Below are 7,279 nucleotides of genomic sequence, written 5' to 3' on the forward strand. Positions count from 1 at the left end.
TATTGGACAGCATGTTTCTAGAGTTAGTCTTTGCATTTATATGTGTATACTGTATTCCTTTAAAAACACGATATACAAATAGCATAGCACTCGCAGACTTCTGTCGGTTTCTTTTTGTACTCAAGCATGTCAGAGATTGAGTACAATCTCAGAGATTATATTAATTTATCTAAACCTACCTCATTCTTTGTAATGTCTGTGTAGCCCCATCTATGACTGTACCAGCATTTATGTAGCCCTCACTCTACTGATGGGCATTTAGGCTGTTTCTAATCTTTTTTTTTTTTTGAGCAAGATTCGCCCTGAGCTCACATCTGCTGCCAATCTTCCTCTTCCTTTTTTATGTGAGCTGCCCCCACAGCATGGCCACTAACAGATGAGTGGTATAGGTCTGAGCCTGGGAATTGAACCTGGGCCACCGAAGTGGAGCACACCAAACTTCACCACTGGGCCCCCGGGGGCTGGGCTGTGTTTCCAACCTTGCATTGCTACCATAACACGATGAGTCGGAGTATCCTTGAACCTACATCTTTGGGCAAGTGGGCGAGGATCTCTATAGCATGAATTCCCAAAAGTGGACTTGCCAGAAGTGGGTGCTCTTAGAGTACAGCTGATGGCTTATCGCTTTGTGTCCTGCAGAGCCCAGGCCAGTACATTGTGGATTATTTGTCAAACAGAAATCTCAGACGTGGAGAAGTTCTGATCTGGAAAGGGCCACAGAGTTCACTGTTTCTTTGTTTATTTCGCAAACATTTTCTGAACTCCTAGGGGTTTATAGTGGGTTTGCAGAAGAACAGGTAGGGTCTCTGCCTTTCAGGAGCTCACAGCAAAATAAGGAGACAGGTATAAAGCAAATGATTAAAGTCAGGTGTTTTCAATGAGGGTATGTGTGAAATGCTGTAGTAGCATTTTATAGATGATGAAATTGAAGCCCACACACAGAAATGACTTTATCATGGTTGCTGGTGTGGATTTCTTTTGCTCTTTAGAGGATAAGCTTTTTGAGAGTCAGGATCTATCTTATCTGCTTTACATCTGTTGTAGGCTTGAGCTCCTCTCCTTCTGCAGTCAATATACAGTAGTTGTTACTATGTAACAGGCACTGAGATGTGCATTTTCATACCTATCTCATTTAAATATCCCAACAACCCTTGAGGTAGGCCACCTGACATCAGTGTCCCTTCCCACCCCCTCCCCACCGTCAACCACTGAGCTCTACCTCCTTCCCTCAGGGTCCACTTCCGCTCCACTCATCTGATCCCTAGCTGGCAGTGCTGCTTGGTGAGGTGTGACCAGGAAGCCAGCCCGAGTGCCAGGTGGGTAAGGGTTCATCCTCTGGATCCAGAACCCGGGCTCAGATGCCAACTCCACCACTATTACCTGTGTGACCTTTAGCGTATTTCGTCTTAGCTGCCTCATCTGAATGAGTCATAATGAGAGTCCCTACCTCAGAGAACTTCAGGGTGAGGAGTAAAAAGATAAAGCACATATAGTGCTTAGACTGTGCCTGGCCCACTGTAAGTGTCCAGAGATGGAGGCTGTGTCCATGGGGCCAGCTACATTATTTTATGTAGAGTCATGGAATCAGGTCCCGGAACCTGCAAGCACTTCTTTTGTTACATTGTCCATATTTTATCAGCTCTTATCTACCAAATACATTTTAGTCAGATGGTACGGTCTTACCACAGATTTGGAAAAAGTTTTAAAAACAGCTCATGGTGGGGCCAGCCCGGTGGCCCATGGTTAAGTTCGCACGCTCGGCTTTGGCGGCCCAGGGTTTCATGGGTTTGGGTCCTGGGCGTGGATCCTGGGCACCACTCATCAAGCCATGCTGAGGTGGCATCCCACATGCCACAGCTAGAAGGACCCACAATTAAAAAATATACGACTATGTATGAGGGGGCTTTGGGGAGAAAAAGGAAAAATAAAATCTTAAAAAAAAAAGTAGCTCATGGTATCAATGGACGAATGGATAAACAAATTGTGGTATATCCATACAATGGAATATTATTCAGCCACAAAAAGAAATAAGTACTGACACATGCTACAATGTGGATGAACCTCGAAAACCTTATGCTAAGTGAAAGAAGCCAGACACAAAAGGTTGTATATTGTATGATTGCATTTACATGAAATATTTATAAAAGATAAATCCATCCAGACACAACTCAGATTGGTGGTTGCCAGGGGCTGGGGGGAGGGAGAATGGTGAGCAGCTGCTTAAGGGGCACAGGGCTTCTCTTTGGGGTGATGACAATGCTTTGGAACTAGACAGAGGTGGTGGTGGCACAACGTTGTAAATGCACTAAATGCCACTGAATTGCTCGCTTCATGTTACGAGAATCTCACCTCAATAAAAACACAGCTCACGGACTCCCCCCCACCCCATTCTCCCTTTGATGACCCTTAGGGATTCCAATTAAGACCCTAGTTAGAAAGCATCAATCCTTTCACATTATAAACAGGAAGCCTTGGGAGGAGCGGGGAGGTGCTCTCCGGGGGTCACAGAGCTGGTTCCAGATGGAATAGAGCCGGAACCCAGGTCGCATTCACAGGACAGATCTTTATCGAGAACCTGTCCTTGTTCTAAGCACTGAGGATTCAGCCAGCCATGAATAAGACCCTGTGGGGGAAGGCTGACAAACACACAGGTAATAAAATGTCAGGCAGGGATGAGCTACGACGAAAGACAAAGCAGGTAAATGGTAGGGGTGAGGCGGCTAGGGAAGGCCTCTCAGATAGCTGAGATTTGAGCAAGCAATGCACAGCAGATATGGGGAGAAGGTGTTTCTGACGGAAGGAACAGGACCAGCAGGTGCGAAGGCTGAGCCGGGAGCACGCTTGGCATGTTCAAGGACCAGCAAGCAGGCTGTCTCTGTTTTCCTCATTTCTGAAGAATAGAGACTTTTCTGCCCTGGAGAACTTAGTAGCCTGTTCTATGCTTAATAGATGCTCAGTCAATATTTAATTGATACTGAATGATGGAAGGAAGTTGGGAGGCTGAGCAGAGTCTGGGGCAGGGTTTGGAGCTACACAGGTTTTCTGGCTGGTGGAGAGGTCAGGGCAGTGCCCACCTACTCAGCCTGGCCCCAGCCCCAAATGGGGCGCTCCTGGTGGGGTGGCTGTTTCCCTGAGGCTTCCTGGGTGGACTCTAGGGCGTGGGGGATGCATTCAGGCAGCACTGAGTCCAGCGGCTTTGCCAGGATGACGATCCTTAATTGGCTTCTCCGAGTGTGGCCTCCTCCATGGGTCATCCAGGGAGGTGGTGGAGCTGCTCATCCCTCTCCACCTGCAGGCTTGGGAGTGTGTAGAAAGGAGGGGACGGGAGCTGGTAGGAGAGCCGGAGGGGGCTTTGAATGAAGGGTGGTGGCTATGCTGGGCAGTGGGCTGGTGCATTCGGACAGGTTTCCCTGCTTGAACAACCGGACACAGCTCCTGTTCAGATTTGGGTAAAGAAGAAAATGAAGAATTGTTTCAGGCGAGAGGGGAAGCTGCTCCGTGCTCCCTTGCTTTCATGTCACTTTCTGACTCCCCCTTGCTGGGTTGATGGGGTTTGAGGGACAGAGGATTAATTTGGAGACTGAAGCCCAAGCAATGAATTTTAAGGCTCCCCACTTCAGGTAAGTTGCCCCATTTACCGCACCTCTCTGAGCCTCAGTTTTCCTGTCTATAAAATTTGGGTTGATACAGAAAGAATGAACCCCGTAGCTGGCGTATCGTGGCACTCAATAATCCAAGTCTAAAACCCCAAAGTTGCCTTTCATTTCCTGTCCATGGTTGAGAAGGTCCCCACTTCTTCCCACCTGAGCAGGCAGCTCTCCATGGGGACCTCTGACTCCGGCACCCTCCCTCCCAGCTCCCCTTAGCAACACACAGGTCACCTGCACAGGCAGGGTGGCAGTTGACCCGTCACATGGGCATGGGGCAGCATTTTGGGGAAAGGTATGGCAGCAAGGACCTGCCCTCATGCCCCTGAGGCATGCTTCCTGTGTCTCTGGCTGGATACCAGGTGCCACCCCCACCCCTGTGCATAACCCCCCTCCCCAGGTCCTGGTGGTCTTGTTTCCCCAAATTCCTGCTCCCTCTCCAGGGATCTGTTCTGGACTCCACCTAAATAGGCTGTGGGCTGCTATGGTTCTGTCCTCCTAGCCTCTCACTGGCCACTCAGATGAGGGCCAGAGGCTGTTTTTGGCCTTCATCAACCACCAGGTGACTTGATTGGTGCTGGGCAGGTTTGCTGAGTTACAGGGAACAAATATTGCTTAAAACACACTTAGGGTAAAACATGTGGTCCTCTCTCCATGACCTTTATCCCTGTCCAGGGTCATATAATGAAGGGAAGAGAAAAGAAGCAATGGGAGAAGTAAGGGGGCAGAGATATATATCTGTGATTCTGGCGGCATCAGACTCAGGCAGGATCGGGTAATGGCCAAGACATGTGGACAGTGGAGACAGACGGCCTGGGTTCAAATTCCGGCTTTTCACCTACTAGCTGTGTGATCAAGGGCAGGTTACTTTACCTCTCTGGACCTCAGTTTCTTTACCCCTAGGATAGAGATACTAATAGAACCAGCCTCCTAGGGGTGTTGCAAGGGTTCATTGGCTAATATCTGTAAAGTGCTCAGGACAAGGCTTGGCACAGAGTAAGTATTCAATATCTTTTTATTATTATGTTTCAATTTATGTAGTTGATTTTATAGATCTTTGGCAGTGAATTTGTTTTTGTTTGCTTAAGTTGTCATCTCCCTGGGCATTGGCATTACAATGGGAGGAGACAGATGTTAATTCAACACTCAAAGAAATAAATGTACAATTTGCAACTGGGATCTGAGCTTTGAAAAAGGAGAACACAGGGCTCAGAAAATGCACAATGATGCACTTCCTGGAGGAAGTAACTGTAGAACTACGAGTTGAAGGGTGAATATGAGTTAATTAGCCCAAGAAGGGAGGGAAAATTATTTCAGGCAGAGGGAATAGCATATGCAAAGACCCTGCAAGTGTGAAGGGCTGAAGGCAGGCAGACAAGTCGCAGAGAGCTTGGGGGAGTGTGGTGTGAGAAGGAGCTCGAGGCAGGCAGTACTTGTAAGCAGGTTAAGGAGTTTGGTTGTTATCTTTTTTGTCCTCTGAAATTTTATTTGCCCCAAACATCCCTCCAAAAAATAAGAATTTCCTAAGCCAGCATCCAATCTCTTTTAATCATGCATCTCTTGGACCATCTCCCACCCCCACAGCTGTTACACATTTTTCCATCATCATGTCATTGAGATAACAGTGAGCAGGAGCGAGATGAAATGGTCTGCTGAGTCAGAGCTTGTGCATTTGAAGCTATCTTTGATTCATCCTCGGATTGCTAGTGTCCTGGGTCAGATTTTCTGTCTGAAGAGACTCCTATTAGTTACACATTCGTGATACATAGATACATCAAAAAAAAAAATTTAGAATTTGGCAAACATCCTCTATAGAAGGAGGCTCAAGCTATATTGCCAGCAGCAAGGACTGCGATGTGAACCCGCCCGCCCTTTCTTCCTTCCCATGTCCCCAGGGGGCAGGAGAGAAACTCCTGGCCCTGGTAAGTTTTTATGGGGGACATCAGGGCGATCCCATACCTCCTTGGGCAGATTCATGCCCACTGTGGAGTCCAACACAGGACATTAGTGACAGAGACTCAGAACTGGGCTTTGAGGAGAGGCGGCACGTGCTGAGAGCAGGAAGCCAAGCGAGGATGAATGGAGCATGGATCATTTATTAAACTCGCATCACATTCCAGGCAGGGTGCTCTTTAAACCCGACCTGTTCCTTTCCAGGCCCTAGCTAGACTAGGCTGCCTACATACCTGTTATTATTTGGGTGGATTTCATGTTAATTGGGGTTTTCCTCCTTTCTGATCCTTCTCTTAAAGGCTAGCTTTGGACACGCTTCAAATCTATTTGTCAGTTGCCCGTTGTTACAGATTGAAATTGTGGGGGCTCAGGAAAAAAAAATTGTATAAAAATCTTCGCAATATAGGATTTAAATAATGAACATTAGGAGTAGCTATAATCAGATATGCTGTTCTAACGACTTCAGACCTACAGGAGCTCGCTCTGACCAAATATAGCTGTGGCTTTTAGGACTTGGAATTTTTTGTCAATGATTTACTGTGATAACAATGTGGCTACTAGCAGGTGTGTCAGAACAGAAGTTAAATGTGAGATAAAGAGAACGAATATTTCCCCTGGGGTGATTTACAAGGTGAGAGAAGAGATCCTGTTCCGGGATAAACTTAATTTTTCACCAGATGAAAAAACACAAACAAACCTAATTACCAGTGGCTTTCCAGGGACAAAGGTCTGGTGATTTGGAACCCTGGCGTTGACAGAGCTCTGAATAAAGCAGACAATAAAGCCTGCTTCTTTGTAGGATGCCCAACCTACCGCTTTAGGTTATTCCCTCCCCCTGCTCCTCACAGGAGGTGAGCTCAGCATGGGAAGTTGAGGTGTGGAAACTGGACTTCGACTGAGCGAACGCTAAAACCCACAAAGATGATTCCAAGGCTGGAGTAACACAGTGTCCATCCCACCCTCATACTTTCTTTTTATTACACAAATTCTGCACATAAAAGCTGTCACCAGATTGAGTGATCAGGACTATAAACGAGACAGTGACAGCATGCACCCTGGTGACCCGAGCAGGGCCGGTTCGAAGATAAGGTGTGCCTCCAGCTTGGGAGCGGGGCATGATTCACAGTGTGCATTAAAAACTCTTGCAACTTGTCCCATGCACCAACGTCTGGGAGAACTGTACAAATGAAACAAACACTACCTGTGACCAGCTTTCAAATGAGGGGTTTGCCACCTTGCCCCTGCAGGGGTTTCCCGGACACGAAACTGGAGACCCCTCCCCTCTTCCCTGCCCCACCAGCTCCCTGGACCCCGAGACCACCTCCTTCCCGCTTGCCCCTGCAGGAATTCTCAACAGAGCCACACGGAACAGAGACCGCCTTCACTCTCTGCTCAGAGTCCTCGGAGCGGGAGGAACGTGGTGGAGCCACAGGAACCTGTCTGCTGCAGGTGGGGATGTAAATGGCACGACTGCCCAGGAGACACTGGGCTGGCCTGTGCCCATGAGAAACGAAAGTGTGTCCACATGGAAACCTGTGCCCATGTGCGCACAGCAGCACCAGTCACCCACAAAGTGGAAACCCCCCAGGTGTTCACCAACAGGTGGATGGACACTCAGAACGGGGCCTGTGCACACAGAGGAACATATTCAGCCCCAAGAGGGACGGGGCTCCTAACCG

This window comes from Equus caballus, chromosome 24 (assembly GCF_041296265.1).
Source record: "Equus caballus isolate H_3958 breed thoroughbred chromosome 24, TB-T2T, whole genome shotgun sequence".
Taxonomy (NCBI): Eukaryota; Metazoa; Chordata; class Mammalia; order Perissodactyla; family Equidae; genus Equus; species Equus caballus.